Source organism: Sus scrofa, chromosome 11, assembly GCF_054392235.1.
Source record: "Sus scrofa isolate SSC_HxYL_T2T_F1_AM1 chromosome 11, Sscrofa_HxYL_maternal_Yorkshire_Landrace_v2.0, whole genome shotgun sequence".
Taxonomy (NCBI): Eukaryota; Metazoa; Chordata; class Mammalia; order Artiodactyla; family Suidae; genus Sus; species Sus scrofa.
In genome coordinates, this window is record NC_139393.1 from 22906170 (window position 1) to 22925788 (window position 19619).

Here is a 19619-nt window from a genome sequence, read left to right on the forward strand (position 1 = left end):
CTCAGGTTTTATGTTAAGGGCAATGGGACGTCATCAGAGGCTTCTGGAAAGAGAGGCTACTGGATCCGATTTAAGTCTTGGGCCACTCTGGCTGCTGAGGGGGGGACAAGATTTGTTGAGGTGCAGAGTGGTGTCCCAGAGACCGTGAAAGGCCAGCTCAGTTGGATGGTGGTGGTAGGGATGAAGGTGGGGAAACGGGTCATGATTACGAATGTGGGTGAAAGGTGTAGAAGCAATAGGATTTGGCAGGATGTGGGTGTGTGAAGAGAAAGACTTTTAGGTCTAGAGCCAATGTGTGAGTAGCGGCGACACTTTTCAGAATGGAAAAGGTTAAGAGGAGTAGGTTTGGGAATGGGGAGCAAAGTGGCTGTGAAGCCAAGTTCTCTTTGAACATGTTGCCCTTGGAATGCCTACCAGCCATCCTCATGGGGCTGCTGAATGGAGAGCTGCCTATGAGCATGGGACTTGCAAAGGGTAAGGAGTGGAGAACTCACTATTGGATCCATAAAGTTGTGGATCCAAGGAGAAGATTGATCCAGTGTTCTGGGGGCTGGGACGGGGGGGGGGCAACGTTACCTTGCATGCCCTGAAGGATTTTGTCTTCCCTTGTTCCAAAGGGTTTACTTCAGTGTTGACTGTATATAAACATGGAGGCCCATGGAAGTGTATTTATGACATCAGGTAGTTCACCCTTTAGTAGTCCCTCAACCCATCTTTTCCACGTAATATCCATGGACAGTCCTGGAGGTGAGGACCAGTTATCTAAATGCAAGGGATTGGGGCATAGGGCAGTGAAAACCATCTAATCAAGTTGCATTATGCGTCAGGCCCATCTCATTCCAGAGGGGATCATTTGATGGAAAAGTGAAAGACTGCAGTTAACTGATTGGGAACCCCCTCCCCTTGCTCCACTGGCCTAAGTATGGCCACCCAAGCTTCCTCTCTCACGGACAAGGATGGAGTCAAGATAATAGGAAATTAGGGAGTTCCCACTGTGGCTCAGAGGGTTACGAATCCAAGTAATATCCGTAAGGATGTGGGTTCAACCCCTGGCCTCACTGAGTGGGTTAAGGACCCAACATTGCCATGAGCTGTGGTATAGGTGACAGACACGGCTCAGATCTGGCATTGCTGTGGCTGTGGTGTAGGCTGGCAGCTGTAGCTCTAATTTGACCCCTAGCCTGGGACCTTCCATATGCCGTGAGTGCAGCCTTAAAAAGAAGAAGAAAAAAAAAAGACAATAAGAAAGTCACCACCAGACATCACACCTGGGTTCTAGCTCCCAGAGGTTGGAAAGGATCCTTGCGTCTCTGCTAAGTCCAGAGCGATTATCCTAGCTCTTCAGAGACCACCTGCCTATGTATCACAATGGTGAAAAGTAAACCTATCAAAAGCAAGGACTTGTAAGTTCCACCATTACCCTTCCCCCTGCATCTCTGGAATCATCTTGGCTCAGGTTGACTCTTGGGGACTTTTTAAGGCTGGATTGTGGGGTGCCATTTCCAGACATGCAAATGGTGTAGAGAGGAGCCCCACTGAGGACAATGGGGAGGAAAACGGCACCCCCCTCCCGCTCTTCAAGGCCTGGGAGAGGACTAGCCGATGCAGTTGCAGAGCACCAAGCAGTGCCCTTGGGGAGAAACAAGACATCCACCATCTGACTGGCTTTGGACTTTGTGGGCAGAGTCCAAGATCAGACAAAGGGTGCCTGAGAAATAAGCTAGAACACTTGACTCTTCAATCCTCCAAAATGTCTACAGTTTAATTAAAAGAGAGGTTGAGCTTGGCGCTCTTTAGGAGCTCTTTTTAATTAAACTTTGCATTTCTTCTCTCTGCTCTGCAGAGGCATTCCAGGGCAGCTCTTGGCTTTGAATGCGCAGTCGTTTTGGCCACACGCAGATGGTCTGGAAGAGCCCCGCTGCTGAGTTCATGGAATTCTTAAATGGGAATATCATTGACTTTTCCTTTTCACCCATATTTGGAAACTGGCATGAGTGTTAATGAAACTTGTATGTTCTGAGATCTTTGGTGGGCTGTTTGCAAAATATCGGACTCCATGTAGGACTCAGATGTTGACAGAGTTTCAGGTCAAATTTCAGTCCTTTCATCTCTAAAATGGTGTCACAGTTCTCCCTCTTAACACAAAAGTATTTCACACTTTGGGTGAGGACAAAAAAAGTTCATGACAATGTGTGTGTCGTGACATCTAAAGCATGGTAGGTAGCCAGAATGCATGAGAGCTGGGACACTAGTCGCCCTGCCACCCTGCATGAAGGTGAGGACGCCACCACTGCAGACATTGTTTGAGTCTAAAAGGATCCATTTTGGGTTTTTTTTTTTTTTTTTAATTTTAGTTGATTTACAATGTTGTGCCAATTTCTGCTGTACAGTAAAGTATCGAGTTTAAAGATCAGAGTGGAGAGAATCCCATCTGGAGTAAAAAAGGACATCAAATTATGATGGAGACATTATTCTCATAAATTGCTCATGGTCTAACTGGGGGAGGGATTTGTACACCTTGCAGAAAACTGATTGACAGGTAAGAAAGAGCAAACAGATTGACGGGTAAGAAAAGAGGATGAGATTAGGAAAGATGGGTGAATGGAGCTGGATGGTGTGGTAATTGCCTTCCTATAATACTGGCAGTACTAATTTGAAACTGTGGGACCATTTTCTGCTCTGTAGAAACGTACTTCACAACCCACCCCCACCCCCTGAACGGTTCAGCTGAATTCTCTGCATGTGTATCCATAATCCAGATGTCTCTATCTAAACTCTTAGGGGAGACAAATGAGTCAGAACAACATAGATTTCAGATTGGAAACAAAATACATGTAATTCAGATTGTTAAAATCCACGATCAGCCACGATGGGGCTAAAAATATTACCATGATCTTCCCAACAAATTTTGTTATAGAATGTTCTTTTAGAGAGTGGCAAAACAAACTCCTAAAATTGATACTAGAATTTTTAAAAAATCATTTGCAGAAGTTCTCTTGTGGCGCAGTGGGTTAAGGATCTGGCATTGTCACTGCAGTGACTTGGGTTACTTCTGTGGCACGGGTTCAATCACTGGCCCTAGGACTTCCGCATGCCCCAAGTATAGACCAAAAAAAAAAAAAAAAAAAAAAAAATTGCAACACGGCAAGTCTGGCAAAATTCTTTTTTGCTCACCTATAAGCAGCAATATGTTGTGTTTTGAGAAACTTTTTTTTTACAGCAAATGCTAAGTCAGAAGTAATTTGCATTATAATGTGTATTTAAGAAAGAGGAAATTTTAAGTTGGGAAGGAATCAAGAGGGTTTTCAAAGCTTGAACTTTTCTTCTGTTTGAATATATATATATATATATATACATATATATATACATATATATATGTATATATATATATACATTTGTCATTTTTCTTCTCCTTATGAAAGCAGAGTCATCCTGGTTGCTCTGTGTTGCTGTCTTTGAGGGTTTGCTTCTAATAAGTAGTCATACGCAATTAAAAAAAATTTTTTTTATTCCTATGGGAAAACAATGTCCTCTCTAGGGCATGCTTTGCTTCAAAACTAATGTCCAGATCATCTATATTGCTAATGAACACAAGTGGTTTGAAATGTTATGCAGGGAAATCTGTTCCCCTTAAGAGCTGGATCAGGAACACAGCAACGGAGCCGATAAACCCATTCCTAATAACAAATGAACAACCAGGGGAGAAAAGAACTGAGATCTCGTGCTAGCCCCAAACAAGGAACTAAACTCTTAAAAGAACTATTATTAGGAGTTCCCATCATGGCGCAGTGGTTAACGAATCCGACTAGGAACCATGAGGTTGCGGGTTCGATCCCTGGCCTTGCTCAGCGGGTTAAGGATCCCGCGTTGCCGTGAGCTGTGGTATAGGTTGCAGATGCGGCTCGGATCCTGCATTGCTGTGGTTGTGGTGTAGGCTGGTGGCTATGGCTCTGATTAGACCCCTAGCCTGGGAATCTCCATGTGCCGCAGAAGCAGTCCTAGAAAAGGCAAAAAGACCAAAAAAAAAAAAAAAAAAAAGAACTATTATTAGCCCTATACTCCAAAATATAAACTAGACCCCAAGCTTCACGTTCACTGTAATTTTCTAAACTTTTGGAAAATGGACTTTCTGAGCCGCGCATGCAGAATGCACAGACTTAACGGACTTTACTAGGTAGATGTGATGAGTGTTGGGCTTACCCACCAACATCTTCAATAAGCGGAGCATTTCCGTAGCCTTAGTGTACAGAGGTCAAAGCCCATTAAAAATAAACTTCAAGGTCAAATGACAAAATATATGCGTAAATATTTTGAACATTAAAAGTGCAATGCCAGTGTAATAAAGTATTATACTGTATCAAATATAGGGAGAACACATGGCAGGGTCTTGGGGACTCATTTTTATTATTTGTTTATTTATTTATTTATTCATCTTTTTTAGGGCCACACCCACTGCATGTGCAAGTTCCCAGGCTAGGGATCCAATCAGAGCTGCAGCTGCTGGCCTGTAGGTCGCAGTTGCGGCTCAGATCTGGCGTTGCTGTGGCTGTGATATAGGCTGGCAGCCACAGCTCCAATTGACCCCTAGCCTGGGAACCTCCATGTGCTGCAGATGCGGCCCTAAAAGGACAAAAGACAAAAAAAACAAAAACAAACCCAAAAAAACCCTAAAAACAATTCCAGAAAGTATCAAAAAGCAACTTAAATTTGCCCCTATTCTGTCAACTATTTACACAGCATTTACATTGTATTAGGTATTATAAGTAATCTAGAAATAATTGAAAGCATACAGGAGGACAAGCGGAGGTTACACACAAATCTCCACCATCATATAAAAGGGGCTTGAGCATCCACAGCCATGGGGCTCCTGGAACCAGACCCATGGGATACAGATGGAGGACTGAGCCCCTGTAATTTTCTTTTGTTTTCCTTTTTTCATCTATTTTACTTTTTTTTTTTTTTTTTTGCTTTTTAGGGAGGCACCTGAGGCATATGGAGGTTCCCAGGCTAGGGGTCCAACCTGAGCTGTAGCCACTGGCCTACCCCACAGCCACAGCAATGCAGGATCTGAGCCGTGTCTGCGACCTACACCACAGCTCACGGCAACGCTGGATCCTTAACCCACTGAGCGAGGCCAGGGATCGAACCCACAACCTCATGGTTGCTAGTTGGGTTCGCTAACCATTGAGCCATGGTGGGAACTCCTATTTTACTTTTCTTTTGTCTTGCAATGTTTCACTTCTATTTGAAAACTACCTAAATCCTTTTGGGAAGAAGACAGAATACCAATGAACAAACAGTTCTTATTTTACAGTGTGAGTTCAGCTACATGAGCCAATGCATTTTGTTCTCTTGATAAAATGCCCCATGAAAGAGCCCTTTGAAGGAAGCTTGCAGGTGGAGACATTCACTGGGTAGACCCCACCTGACCTCTCCATCTAGATTCCAGATCCCAGAGTGGGCAAAATCAGAGAAGCAGCCAGGGGTGGTTCTCAAATTTAAATAATAGGTACTTCTCTTTCAAAAGAAAATCATTATCATAAGACTTCATTATTGACATTTTTATTTTATTTTATTATTTTTTTATGGTGCGACCGAGGCACATGGAAGGTCCTGGGCCAGGAACTGAATCCTGGCGGCAGCTGGACCTACACTGCAGCTGTGGCAACGCTGGCCTTTTAACCCACTGCATCAGGCTGGGGATTGAACCCAAGCCTCTGCAGCAACCTAAGCCACTGCAGTCAGCTTCTTTACCCACTGCGCCACAGTAGGAACTCCCTTGTTATTGACATTTTCATTATAATATTACCTAAATATGTAAAGTCATAACATAAAATAAAAGCTCCTTACATAGATAGTTATAACTGTTAAGCCAAAATAAATTTATTAATTAAATAAAAGCAAAGCTACAAAACTAAAATGTGGAGTTCCCATCGTGGTGCAGCGGAAATGAATCCAACTAGGAACCATGAGGTGGTGGGTTCAATCCCTGACCTCGCTTAGTGGGTTAAGGATCTGGCGTTACCGTGAGCTGTGGTGTAGGTTGCAGATGCAGCTCAGATCTGGCGCTGCTGTGGCTCTGGTGCAGGCTAGTGGCTATAGCTCTGATTAGACCCTGGGAACCTCCATATGCCACAGGTGTGGCCCTAAAAAGACGAAAGAGAAAACAAACAAAAAACCCCCTAAAATGTTAACATTTTAATGTAATCAAGAATGCCATTTTGCAGAAATTAAATTTCAAATGCGGCTTTCTAACTTATATATTTTTTGGCTTCCTTTTGGTGATTCCTAAAGTCTTATTGCAACTCCAATAATACTACTACTAACAGCTATTCACCTAAGCGTACTTTTCAAGACAGCATGAACATTCAAGACTTTTACTCCAATAACCTTTTACCTCATACATAAGCAAAACTGGCAGTGAGAACTCGAGAACTCTACGGATGTCACATTTCAAAGGAGCTCCGTAAAACCGTTCTGACCTCTTGAAGATAAAAGTCACAGTGTAGTTGGAATGTGTGTTAAATGGGTAGTCAAAGCCATTCCTGCTTGAACAAGGAGCAGGAAAATGCTTCCCTGTATATTCAGCATTACGCTTGCGGCTAATGAATTTTTGCAAGTCGGTACCTATAATGACGGGATCTGCTTACAAGAGGAATACATACTGATGGCAGTAGAGCGGATTCTTTTGAATGTAAAACTTTGACTATGGGGATTAATGAACCAACCCTCTCAGCACTTTCCTCTTTTCAAACTCCTGCAAAATTTTTGTCCACATAGCATCCTCATTGGAATTTGACGTACTGTATGGAGATACTCAGAGTTCCGCATGATCCCGATAATCGTAATTCTTTTTAAGATGGTCATTGAAAGGAAGATGTAATATTACCAAAAAAAAAAAAAAAAAAAAAAAAAAAAGACCACAGTGACAAGCAGCCCACAGCTTGAGAAATACTGCCTCGCAGGATCAGGCTTCCGTATCAGGCTGACCCTGGGGCGGTAGAACCGCAGCATCGCAAGGTTGGGACCGAAAGTCCACCCTAAGCCCCAGGTCCAGGCTTCCTCTCTTCTTTTCCTCTTCACCACTTGTCACCATTTGTCCCCATGTGTGGAAGGACCAAGCCATACTCCATCAGCTCCTGCCCTGGGGTGCAGAAGAGACATTCTCCACCTTAATCAGATGGTCCAACAGAAAGGGAGCTGAGGAACCCTGGGGTGGTGCTTCTCCTGCTTCAATGTGCACACAAGTCCCTGTGGATCTTACTCAAATGCAGATTCTGACTCTATAGGTCTGCGGAGGGGCCCAGAATTGCCTTTCGAACAAGCTCCCTGGATCCAACCAGCGCCACTGGCCTGTGGTCCACACTTTGAGAAGCATGGGTCCAAGGCCTGCTGGCCTGATTCTGGAAGGGCTCTGAGAGGAAGCAAAATTGTCATCTTCTGCTCCAGTTACTGGAAAGGTGCCTTAGCCTTGTGTTTTGCTAGCAAAGGATGATGGCATTTTGGTGTCTATGAAATGGAGCAGAGATTGATTAGTCAGATTAAATGGATTACAACTGTCTCATTTCAAACTGAAAGAAAGCAAAGTTTCACCAGACCCAAAGGATCTTTATACATTTTTCCTCTTTCTTTCTTTCCTTCTTTTTTTCCTTCCTTCCTTCTCTTTCTTCCTTCCTTCTCTTTCTTTCTTTTTCTTTCTTTGCTTCCTTCATTCTTTCTTTCTTTGCTTCCTTCCTTCCTTCTTTCTTTTTTTCTGTACTTATAGCATGCAGAAGCTCCTGGGCTAGGGATCAAACTTCTGCCACAGCAGTGACCCAAGCCACAGCAATGACAACACCAACTCCTTTAACCCACTGCACCACAGGGGAACTCCTATGAATTTATCGTACCACTTGTTAGTATGAAGTTTTTATAAGATTAACAGCCAACAACTCAATGTAGATAACACTAGAAACTCTGACTTAATTTTAAGTCTACGTGGTGGTAAATCAACACATGAAATAACTTAGACGTGAACTGAGTGAGCTTATTTTCCTTTTCTGTTGGATTGCAGTGACTGCTGGGTAGCTTTAATGTACCATTTTATCAGCCTGCTCCTAGACTGATAGTCATGGTTAGGAAATATTTTTATTTTTAATTAAATCCTATATATTATTAGAAGAAATTCACTCCAAAGTTATCTTCCTTCTGTGAAGCCTATGAAAATCTCCTTGCCTTGGTTATAAGTACAGTTGGCTGTGAGTGACAGAAATCCAGCCCATTGTGCTTTCAGTAAACAGTGGGTAACTGCCTTCACACAACAAGAGGCCTGGGTGTTGGTGGCCTAGTGTCAGTTCAGTGGGTCATTGATGACACACGGTGACCATTGAGGCAATTCTCCTGATCTTTTCCTTTTCCTCACAAGATGGCTCTGTTTTAGATGTCCAATCTGCACTCAAAGCAGGAAGAAGGGGGATATAGACAGCATCAGCCTTATCCATTGCTTTAACCAGGAAAGCCAAAATTTCCCAGAAGCCCCTGCTGACTTTAGTTGATCCATCATTGGCCAAAAACTATGCTGCCTGACCACTCCGAACGCAATTCCCAAGAATGGGGCAAGGGGGAAGTTTGGAAATAGATAGGGAATTAGTCACCCATTTTTTTTTTTTTTAAGTCTCAAACTTCTCTTCTGCTTCAATGAAAAGCAGAATATTCTTCATCTCTTTTTTTTTAATTTTTTTATTACTCAATGCATGTGTTACATTTATAGTTGTTCAGTTCTTTATCTCTTTTTTATGCTACCTCGCATAAAAAAGAAACTGTAGTGGTTTAAAAAGTATGATAGCTACATGAAATTCCTGAATGGAACTTTGGAATCCAAAGATTTCTGATTAATATGAAAAGTGGAATAGAAAAGAATTCTGTTACCTGGCACTCTTTCTAAGAGGATGTGGTCCTAAGGTGAAAGGTCATAGAATCATCAACAAAGTCATTGGAGTTCCCATCGTGGCTCAGCAGTAACAAACCCAACTAATATCCATGAGGACACGGGTTCAATCCCTGGCCTCGCTCGTAGGGTTAAAGATCCGGCGTTGCCAAGAACTGTGGTGTAGATCACAGATGCGGCTTGGATTCTGCATTGCTGTGGCTATGGTGTAGGCCGGCAGCTGCAGCTCCGATTCAACCCCTAGCCTGGGAACCTCCATATGCTGCAGGTGCAACCCTAAAAAGCCAAAAAAAAAAAAAGGAAAAGAAAAATTATGAATTAAAAATCAGATTTTTCCATGTCAACTACATTTCAATTAAAAAGGAGAAAATTGCACACACAAAAAATCAGATTTTATCTCAACAGTAATGCCAGATCTGCACCACATCTGCAACCTATGCCACAGCCCGTGGCAATGCCGGGTCCTTAACCCACTGAGTGAGGCCAGGGATCAAACTCACATCCTTATGGATATTAGTCAGGTTCTCAACCCTCTGAGCCACAGTGGGAACTCCCTCAGGACCCCTCTTGACCTTAAAAAAACTAAAAAAATCTTCATGGATCTCCGTGTGATAGGAGCTGTAGTTTTAATATCTGTTCTTTGACAAAGTGCAACATGCCAAAAGACTTTTATATAAGCAGTGACATTCATAATTAGTTTGTACTCTATTCATCATAAGAGCATCTGCAAAATTTACAAAAGAATACTATATATACTTGACACACATATTTTCTATTCTGTCTAAAGCAGCACTTGTGCCTACAGATGCACAGACTTATAATAACTCCACTGCTCACCACCCCATCCCTGGAGGTCTTTCATTCACAAATTGGGAAACCCTGCTCCAAGCAAATTGCCCTTTGGATCTTCTAATACAGTCTTGCCAAGTTATTGTCCAGCCTGTACTTGATACTTTTCAGTGATGGGGAACTCACTGCTTGAAAAGGCGTCTCATCCTATCTTTGAATCAAGGCTGTTGTTAGATATCTAGTCTTCATTATATTTTTATTGTTGTTGGTTTTGGGGGTTTTTTTGCTTTGTATTGCCACATCTGCAGCATATGGAGGTTCCCAGGCTCGGGGTCAAATCAGAGCTGCAGCTGCCAGCCACAGCCACAGCCATGCCAGATCTGAGCTGCGTCTGTGACCTACACCACAGCTCATGGCAACACCAGATCCATATATAACCCACTGAGCGAGGCCAGGAATGGGATCTACGTCCTCATAGATATCAGTCAGGTTCGTAAACCACTGAGCCACATCGGGAACTCCCCTAGTCTTTATTACCTTGAACTCAAGTTCTTATTATATTACTTGCTCTGTTTCCTTCGATCATGTGGAAAAATCTAGCCCCTCTTCCGCACAGACTTTCAAAAACCGTGGACCGTCCTGCTATCTTCTTAGAACTGTCTCTTCTCCAAGCCAAGTGTACCTGGTTCCATGGTGTATCTCCGAGTTTGTGTTTTCTTGAACTTGTTCAATTTTAACATTTGAAATTGATATTGTGATGATATTAACTCTGAATCAAGCCCTTGTCCTTTTTTATCATCTTTAATTTCACCCTGTTGTAAGGGCCCATTTGTTTTCCAGGCTATCAGGTACCACGCCAGAAAGCAAACTGTTCAAGGGCTGCCATGTGAAGGCAGAAAATAGTTATGATTTTGTTCTTCTGTGACTCTGGACAAAAATTAAAAGGGAGAAGAGGAGTTCCCCTTGTGGCTCAGTGGTAACAAACCCGACCAGTATCCATGAGGAGGCGGGTTCAATCCCTGGCCCACCTCAGTGGGTTAAGGATCCAGCATTGCTGTGGCAGCAGCTCCTATTGACCCCTAGCCTGGGAACTTCCGTCTGCCCATGTGGCTCTAAAAAAAGGGGGGGAGAAGGGGTTTTGTTTGTTTGGGATTTTTTTGTTTTCATTGTTTTGGTTTTTTTTTTTTTTTTTTTTTAGGGCCGTACCCATGGCATATGGAGGTTCCCAGGCTAGGGTGCCTAATCAGAGCTGTAGCTGCTGGCCTATACCAGAGCCGCAACAACACGGGATCTGAGCCACATCTGTGACCTACACCACAGCTCGCAGAGGTTCCCGGGCTAGGGATCCAATTGGAGCTGTTGCCGCCGGCCTACACCACAGCCACAGCGTCAGATATGAGCTGCATGTGTGACCTACACCACAGCTCAAGGCAGTGCCAGATCCTTAACCCACTGAGCAAGGCCGGGGATCGAACCTGCAACCTCATGGCTCCTAGTTGGATTCATTTCCACTGTGCCATGACAGAAACACCTGATTTCCCTCAAACTATTTTCTCTCTCTCTTTTCTCACGCCCACTATCCTGATTGCTGTCTTTTTATACTACTTTCTGGCTTGAGCAGTCTCATGTACTTGAGTAGCTTTGCCATCGTCTCTGAGTTGAAAACTCCTGAACCACTTTAACACACATGCACATCCTCCCTAACTCAAACTATACACGACCAGCAGTACCTTGTCCCCTGCCTTCCTCCTGGGCTCCCAGTTCTGTGATTGGAACCCCTGCCCACCCATGGACATGCGCCGCAGAAAACTCAGCACAGACCCTGCTTTTACCCATTGCCCCAACTCCCCTTCCGTCTTCCACATGCGATCCATTTTACTTCTTTCCCATCTTTTCACTGTGCTTACTTCAAGCTCTCACTGTGTTTCCTCCAGTTTCTGGAACCTCCAAACTGGTCTCCTGGTGGCCACTTTTCCTCTTGGGCCAGAGATTTTTTTTTTTTTTTTAAATAGAGCATTCACACTGTCATCTTGCTTAAGTCTTTGACAAATGTCCTTTGCCAAAAGCATCAGTGACGCCTTCCATATCCTTCACAATCTGTCTTCTGATACTCCAGTTTGTCCTCTGATACTCACCCCTTGCCAGACGTCCCCAGGACCCAGGCTAAGTGCTATGTGGCTTCTTTTTAATGTGCAATTCAGTTCATCAACCCAAATGGCTGGCCTCTCTCTTTTAAAAAATATTTCTAATGTCTTAAGTCACAGTGTATTTTTGTTTTTTGGTTTTTTTGTTTGTTTGTTTTTCTTTCCTTTTAGGGCCACACCTATGACATATGGAAGTTCCCAGGCTAGGGGTCAAATTGGAGCTGCAGCTGTCAGCCTATGCCACAGCCACAAAAACATCAGATCGGAGCTGCATCTGTGACCTATGCCACAGCTTGCGGCAACCCCAGATCCTTAACCCACTGAGCAAGGCCAGGGATTGAACCCACATCCTCATGGATTCTAGTCAGGTTCTCAACCCACTGAGCCACAACAGGAATTCCCAAATGGCCTCTCTTCTGCCAAACAGACCAGCTCTGCTTGAATTGTTTAGCATGTGCAGGCAATTCAATCCCAGAAAATTTCTTTCAGTAGCTATTTGTAGTCATCAAATGACATAAATACTCTACACATTAATCATAGAGTTTATAAAATTTTAGAGCAAACATGTAACTATCTGATGGCATCTCAGAAATGTTTGAAATAATCATGGTATAATGATATTAGCAGAGCGAGTCTCAAAACTTTTTCCAGTTAACACCGAACTCTTATTTTTCCAAGCTAAGGGAAGGAATTAGCACAAATAACTTACAGCATTAAGTACAGGAATGCATCGTGTTGTGTAATATATTTTTTTCCATCTTGCAGAGTAATTTTTCTAAAGAAGCTTTTGTTAGGTTGATAAAAAAATTAATTCCTACTCCTAGAGATCAAGCAGGTAATGCTAACTTGGGGAGTGAATCAAAAGTATGGGAAGTTTATGGAGTTTTCTTGTGGCACAGTGCATTAAGGATCGGAATTGTCACTGCAGTCGCTCAGGTCTCTGCCGTGGCATGGGTTTGATCCCTGGCCCGGGAATGTCCCCATGCCATGCTCTCAGACAAAGGGAAAAAAAAAAGTGTGGGACTTTCAGGCATCAAGCTAACTGGGAGATTGATCTGTTGCAGATAACGTAAGTTTGCAACTATACTCTCAGTTTGGACAGAGAATGTATTTTTCTATCCTTACCTGGCTGTCAGTTTGCTTATGTTTTATATAGTCATGTCTTAAAGGTTGGTATTAAGGCTAAAGAATGTCGCTAAGGCTATACCAGCAACCTGCTTCCTGACAGATACAGATACAGATACAGATACAGATATGGATACAGATGCAGCCAGGAGTGTAGAAGGTTGGTGATTTCTGGTTACTTTGTCATTGTGTCTGGGTCAGATGTAAGGCACATTCAGACATCAGAGTCTACAAAAGATAGAATCATGGTGGAAATGAGAGGTCATTCTATTTTTACTCACTTTCACTTTAATTGCAAATTGTTAGTGCAGGAATTTCCACAAAAGGGTTATGCAAGCATGCCCAAATTGCTTGAAATATTTTCCACTTCTCTGACTTCCCATGGGAAAAGCCACTAGGTTGCGTTTGTGGCATCTCCATTGGTTCAAGCAGCCTAATTGGGATTTAGAAGCTTTAAACTGTACGGGTTGACAAAAAGGACACCCAGGATTGGAACTCCTGTCTCTGTTCCCTCCCTGGAATCCTGACATGTGAAAATGACCCATGTGCAATACAAGCTGAATGATAGCGGCTAACATCCAGCTTTCTTTGTTCATGATCCCATTTTTCCAAGTATTCCTGGAGATGATTTTTTAAAATGAGGTGAACCATTTGCCAGGAATTTCATCGGGAAGCGAGGCACACTGGTGTTCTTTCAAACAAAGGGTTCACATCTCATATGGGAAAAATATACTCTTGGGCACAGGTAACTTGTCTCTCAGGCAGAAACTCCTAATCATTCTGTCCCATCTGTCAGAGCCACCTAATTGCAAACACAGGCCCTCTCGTAGTGGAGCGAACTGATGCAAAACAATTAATTAAAGCTCAGAGGAAAATAGTTGTTTAAAGGCACAGACTCCACGCAAGAAGCAAAACTCATACTGTGCTTTGATTCTCACTTGTGCTTTTTGGTAGAGCCCCAGCCATGCACCTATGCAAATTTCCCTTGTCCTTTTGCATCTCTGCTGTCTAATATTCAGTGTAATTGAAACCAGTCGGGGAAAAGAGCCAAAGTAAGCAGTTCATTGTTTGCCTCTCAAACTTCAGCGTGCATCTAAATCACCAGGGGGATCTTGTTAGAGTACAGAGTCTGATTCAGTGGATCAGAGGAGGTTCCTGGGAAGCTGCATTTCCAGGAAGCTCCCAGGGGTTCTGATGCTGTTGGTCCCAGACCCACCATTTGAGTAAGAAGGGCCTGGGCGATCAGATACTCTTCCTGATGTGAACTTCGACTTCAACTTTTTCAGGACTGCTCTGCAAACACATCTCCACCTTGCCTGCTCAATATAGTGGGCACAGCCTAGATTTCTCCTGCCTGATTCGCCTCTGCTTAAAGCCATATTTCGCCCTGACCTATTTCCTCTGGAATCCTTAAGGAAGCCCTTCAGTGTCTAAGACTCTGATAGATCCTTTAAGGGGTTTATTCACAATGTAGTCCCTCCTGACAGCTTCAGAAACAAAAAGACACATTTTTATTTTATTTCATTTCATTTTATTTTATTTTGCTTTTTAGGGCTGCACTTGCGGCATGTGGAGGTTCCCAGGCTAGGGGTCCAATCAGAGCTACAGCTGCCAGCTTACACCACAGCCACAGCCACATCAGATCCAAGTCGAGTCTACAACCTACACTGCAGCTCACGGCAACACCAGCTCCTTAACCCACTGACCAAGGCCAGGGATCGAAGCCGCAACCTCGTGTTTCCTAGTCGGATTTGTTTCCACTGCGCCATGCGAACACTCCAAAGACACAATTTTTTCTTTCCATTTATAACTGAGCTGTCATGCAGCAGTGCACTGTTTGGAAAAATGCACTGGGCAGGCAGGAATCTGTCAAAAATTCCCCTTGGGTCTTAAGATCGTGTGTCTCAGTTTTCTTCTCAGTGAAAAATGACAAGACTGAATTTGATGATCTCGAAAGCGCCTATCTGCTGTAATCCTTTATGATTCTGAGAGTTGGTCCTTTAATCATCTGGAGGTATTCTTACTGGCTTAAACCAATGGAAGCTCCTTGAATAAGGTAGTTTTATTCATAACAAACCCTGTTGAGTTCATCAGGCTCCACTCCCACTTTTGTGTTCCCAAGAGCATATAACTTGACCCATAGGAATGGTGTGATGACAATGCATCTTCATTATTTTACACCTGCCTGTCTCTATGGCTGGACTCTGAGTGTCTGGGTCTGGGCTCCTTGTAGGGAAGGGAGGCAGTCATGAGGTTTGTGTGAAGTTTCCAAGACAACAGGGCTGACTGGATGAGCTAAGAATTTACCTGAAGTAGATGAAATCAGCCTAACCCCAAACAGGAAGTAGGACGTGAATCTAAGAAGCTCAGCCAGAGAAGAAGGCTGGAGTACCACCCGGGAAGTGAGGTGGAACCACAGTCAAGAAATCGAGATGAGATCAGAAATTGGGGGGTTGGTGGTCTGGGGAGCTCCCATCATGGCTCAGTGGTTAACGAATCCGACTGGGAACCATGAGGTTGCGGGTTTGATCCCTGGCCTTGCTCAGTGGGTTAAGGATCCGGTGTTGCCGTGAGCTGTGGTATAGGTTGCAGACGCGGCTTGGGTCCTGTGTTGCTGTGACTCTGGTGTAGGCCGGAGGCTACAGCTCTGATTCGACCCCTAGCCTGGGAACCTCCATATGCCGCGGGAGCAGCCCTAGAAATGGCAAAAAGACAAAAAAAAAAAAAAAAAAAAAAAAAAAAAAAAAAAAAAATTGGGAGGTCTGGGAACAGGCTAGGAAACAGAATTTGAAAGGCTGTAGGGTGAATGGTTCTGGATGGAAGCTGTGATCATTCTTAGGGTTGAGACCAATTTTTGAGTTGCTAGATTAAAGGAGCTAATCAGGGCTGGTCAGAGAGTTTTGCAAGGGCAGAAACTCTACGCTACGTATTTTTTGCTGAGTATCTCTAACCAGTGATAAATTGAGATGAATTAAAATTAAACTTAAAATGAAAAGAGATGAATTTAAATTAATTGAAATTAGAGGTGAATTAAAGATGAACGAATGAATGAATGGATGAGAGAACAAATCTACTTTTATTATTTTTATTTTTTTATTAGTGGCCAGTGTTTATTGAAGGCTTTTTTTAAAAAAAAAAATAAATGTTCATTGTAGTTGATTTACAATGTTTCGTCCATTTCTGCTGTACGGCAAAGAGCAAACCTATTTTTAGATCACATAATTTATCCATTTTCTCCATTTTCTTTGCCATCTTACAAGTTCATATCCTCATTATTTCTTAAGCAAAGCCAAAGATCTCCCCAGTTCTCCAATCTCTCCCAATTTCAATTCATCCTATAGATTGCAGTAGGATTAGTCCTCTTGTTTGTGCCTTAGTTATTTGCATATTCTGTTCCATCAAAGAAAGTCCCTTGAGATGGCCAAAGATGGTGTCCTAACAACTTTCTATGTCCAATAGAGCTATTACTCAAATATTTGTTCAAGTGAATCATCTATGTTTATATGTTCACTCATTATAAGAGTTCAATATCCTAGGCATTTATTTATTATTATTATTTTTTAAGGTCACAACCCTGCCATATGGAATTTTCCTGGCCAGGAAATGAATCTGAGCTGCAGCTGCAACCTAGCAGCTGGATCCTTTAACCCACTGCCATGGGCCAGGGATGGAGCCATGCCTCCACAGAAACCCAAGCTGCTGCAGTCAGATTTTTTTTTTTTTTTTTGTCTTTTTAGGGCCACACTCATGACATATGGAGGTTCCCAAGCTAGGGGGTGAATCGGAGCTACATCTGCCGGCCTGTGCCACAGCCACAGCAACGCCAGATCCGAGCCGTGCCTGTGACCTATACCACAGCTCAGAGCAACACTGGATCCTTAACCTGCTGAGCGAGGCCAGGGATCAAACCTGAGTCCTCATGGATACTAGTTGGGTTCATTAACCACTGAGCCACGACGGGAACTCCTGCCGTCAGGTACTTAACCCACTGCTCCACAGCGGGAACTCCAATATCCTGAACATTTAAAGCAATATCTTTGATTCCATATTATTCTTTAACAATCAGATAACTGAGAGTTACACTTGACTAAAATATTCTAATCAAAACTACCTTATTCAACCTTTCAATTCATTATTACTTTAGAGTTATAACTTTAGGGTTAAATTCATATTTTTTAAGTTAAAAAACTTTATGAAGCAGTGATTCCTCAGTTTTTATATTTATTTTATTTAATTTATTTATTTGTTTATTTTTGCTTTTTAGGGCCACATTCACAGCACATGGAGGTTCCCAGGCTAGGGGGTTGAATAGGAGCTACATCTGCCAGCCTACACCACAGCCACAGCAACACACAGGATCTGAGCTACATCTGCCACCTACACCACAGGTCACAGAAACACTGGATCCTTAACCCACTGAGCAAGGCCGGGGGATCAAACCTGAGTCCGCATGGATACTAGTCAGATTCGTTTCTGCTGCACCACAATGGGAACTCCCTGATTTTTTTTTTTTTTTTTTTTTTTTTTAGTGGCAGCCTCTCTGAGAGTTATGGGACCTCTTTCCCACAAATGCACCTAAGCACACATATGTGCAATCTCACATATGATTCCGAGACTTTCAGGAGTTCCCCCAAACCAGGTGCACACCCCTAATGTTGGTGGAGGTCAAGCCTGGAATTTCTGCTGGAGAAGATTAAAGATTTTTCTGCAGCTAAAAGACACTTTCTTATTTCCCCCCTTGCTCTCCTGTCCCCAACCCTGCCACCTGGCATTTAGGAATGCAGAGGACCAGTCCATCAATACCCATTTTGAGACTGAAAACAGAAAACACGTGGGAAGCAAGGCAAAGTATATTTTGGGCACCACCACCCCCTTATTTTTTTCTTTTTAGGGCCGTACCAGCGGCATGCGGAGGTTCCCAGGTGAGGGGTTGAATCAGAGCTGTAACTGCCAGCCTACACCACAGCCACAGCCACAGCCACACCAGATCCAAGCCGCATCTGCAGGCTACACCACAGCTCATGACAAAGCTGGATCCTTAACCCACTGAGCGAGGCCAGGGATCAAACTCGAGTCCTCATGGATACTAGTCAGGTTCGTTAACCGCTGAGCCACTATGGGAACTCCTTTGGGCCCTTGTTAACAACAGTCTTTACCATGGGATTACGGAAAACAAGATTGGATTGGCTGGTATGACCACTCTTAAAGCCTGGAAAAATAGGCAGGTGCTTTTGAAATTGCCAGCTGATGAAAGAAAGCACACAGGATTACCACTGCCCCGTCCTGTGGGCCCTGAGGGCTTCTGACTGTCCTTGGAGGAGATGCTGATGGTAAGGCTGAGCTGAGCCTGAGGAGCCCCATTTTCCACTTTCTTTAAAGATTCCTTTCCCCATCCTTTCAGCTTCAAACTCGCGGGTGGCTCCAACACATAGGAAAGGTTGCTAGGAGAAGGGGGATTAGGACCTCAAAAATAAAAAATGAAACTAACCTGTCAAATGTTGATTCTAGTTTAATTTCCTGGCAGCTTTATCCCAGATATAAGGGCGTCCAAGTTTCTGTTTCGAGAGAGTTCAATATCCTTTGCCATTTCGAAATGAGAGATTTCTCATGACATGATGGAAGAGAACAGAAAAATCTGTTGAGATCTCAGAATTCACTCACCCTTTCGTGGCTTTTTTTTTTTTTTTCTCTGTTCACTCTTTTCATGGGTAATCCGTCATTTTAAAGTGAGAGTTTCACCGAGATTCATCCAGCATTTGAAACAGGATCCTCAAACGAAAGGGTAAACGGAAACTTTCCTTGGGCCCCACCTGTTCAGCTCATGATGGATTTCTCAGCATGGTGAGAGAGGAATGGTTGGAACAAGTGGTATGTTGCTGCATAAAAAGCACAATCCGTGATGACCAATTATAGAAGAAAATTGTGGTTTAATGGACATCAATTTTTTTTTTTTTTGGACCGCACCCTCAGCATGCAAAAGTTTGTGGACCAGGGATTGAACCCAAGCCACAGCAGTGACAAGGCTGAATCCTTAACTGCTAGGCCCCCAGGGAACTCCAGACATCCTCAGTTTTGACTGAAAATCATCAGAATAAGTATCATGATGGAGCAGGAATAACATGTATTGTGCCTGATAAACCTGGGAAGAAAAGCATTCTGCTGCAGGATTCCCACTCAGTCATTTCAAAATGAGAAGGAAGCAAATTGCGATCAGAATTGCAGGTATCAAGAGGTGCACATATGGGAGGTTCCCGTTGTGGCTCAGTAGGTTACAAACCTGACCAGTATCCATGAGGATGTGGGTTCCATCCCTGGCCTCATTCAGAGGGTTAAGCGTTGCCATGAGCTGTGGTGTAGGTCACAGACATGGCTCGGATCCTGTGCGGCTGTGGCTGTGGCTGTGGCTGTAGTATAGGCCAGCAGCTGTAGTTCTGATTTGACCTCTAGCCTGGGAACCTCCATATGCCACAGGTGTGGCCCTAAAAAGAAAAAAAGAGAGATGCATATAAGGTGAGGATCCCGAGGAATATGAGTTTAAAATGAATCCAAGCATCATCTGATAACAGCATCCAGAAAATACCTGTGCATACAAAGCAGGGGTGTTCTAGGAACCTCTTCCTATAAATTCTGCTCAT

The 19619-nt window shown here is 43.4% G+C and overlaps 1 long non-coding RNA gene across 1 annotated transcript in view; it reads right to left on the reverse strand.

Moving 5' to 3' along the window:
- The window catches only part of LOC106505296 (uncharacterized), a 42498-nt gene extending 23756 nt beyond the window's left edge, over positions 1-18742 (reverse strand). Inside the window, exon 1 of the long non-coding RNA XR_001299574.3 lies at positions 18473-18742. This is a non-coding gene — a long non-coding RNA (uncharacterized LOC106505296). The remainder of the gene's footprint in view (positions 1-18472) is intronic.
- Between the last annotated feature and the right edge of the window lie 877 nt (positions 18743-19619).